This window comes from Oryzias melastigma, linkage group LG23 (genome assembly GCF_002922805.2).
Source record: "Oryzias melastigma strain HK-1 linkage group LG23, ASM292280v2, whole genome shotgun sequence".
Classification (NCBI taxonomy): domain Eukaryota; kingdom Metazoa; phylum Chordata; class Actinopteri; order Beloniformes; family Adrianichthyidae; genus Oryzias; species Oryzias melastigma.
In genome coordinates, this window is record NC_050534.1 from 17,348,737 (window position 1) to 17,349,155 (window position 419).

The window sequence follows — 419 nt, forward strand, 5'->3', positions numbered from 1 at the left end:
TTTTGTTTCATCGTGTTACTTTAAAAATGTAAAGTATGGAAGCCTGGAGGAGACAAAATTTCAAAGAGAAATTTTACAAAGAAAGTGAAGCAGATTCAGAGGTTCTTGATGTCCGACCAAATTCTCTCATTTTTACATTAAAAATTAAAATGTAAAATTTAAATATAGCATTTTATGTTTGAAAAAAGTACATTTGTAAAATTTTAATTTTCCCTTTGAAAAACGAATTTGACTTTTTTTCTCTTAATATTTTTTGACTGTTTTCTCATAATTTTATCCTCATAACATTTAAACTTTTTACTAACAATTGTAATTCTCAGAAATTGTGACCTTTTATTGATTTAAATAGTTTATTCTCACAAAGTTTTACCTTTTTTCTTCTTTATTTTATAAGTTTATTCTGTGAAAATGTAGACTTT

The 419-nt window shown here is 23.9% G+C and overlaps 1 protein-coding gene across 1 annotated transcript in view; it reads left to right on the top strand.

Moving 5' to 3' along the window:
* LOC112156606 (tripartite motif-containing protein 35) overlaps positions 1–419 on the top strand; it is a 4,510-nt gene that overhangs the window by 1,910 nt on the left and 2,181 nt on the right. The window lies entirely within an intron of this gene.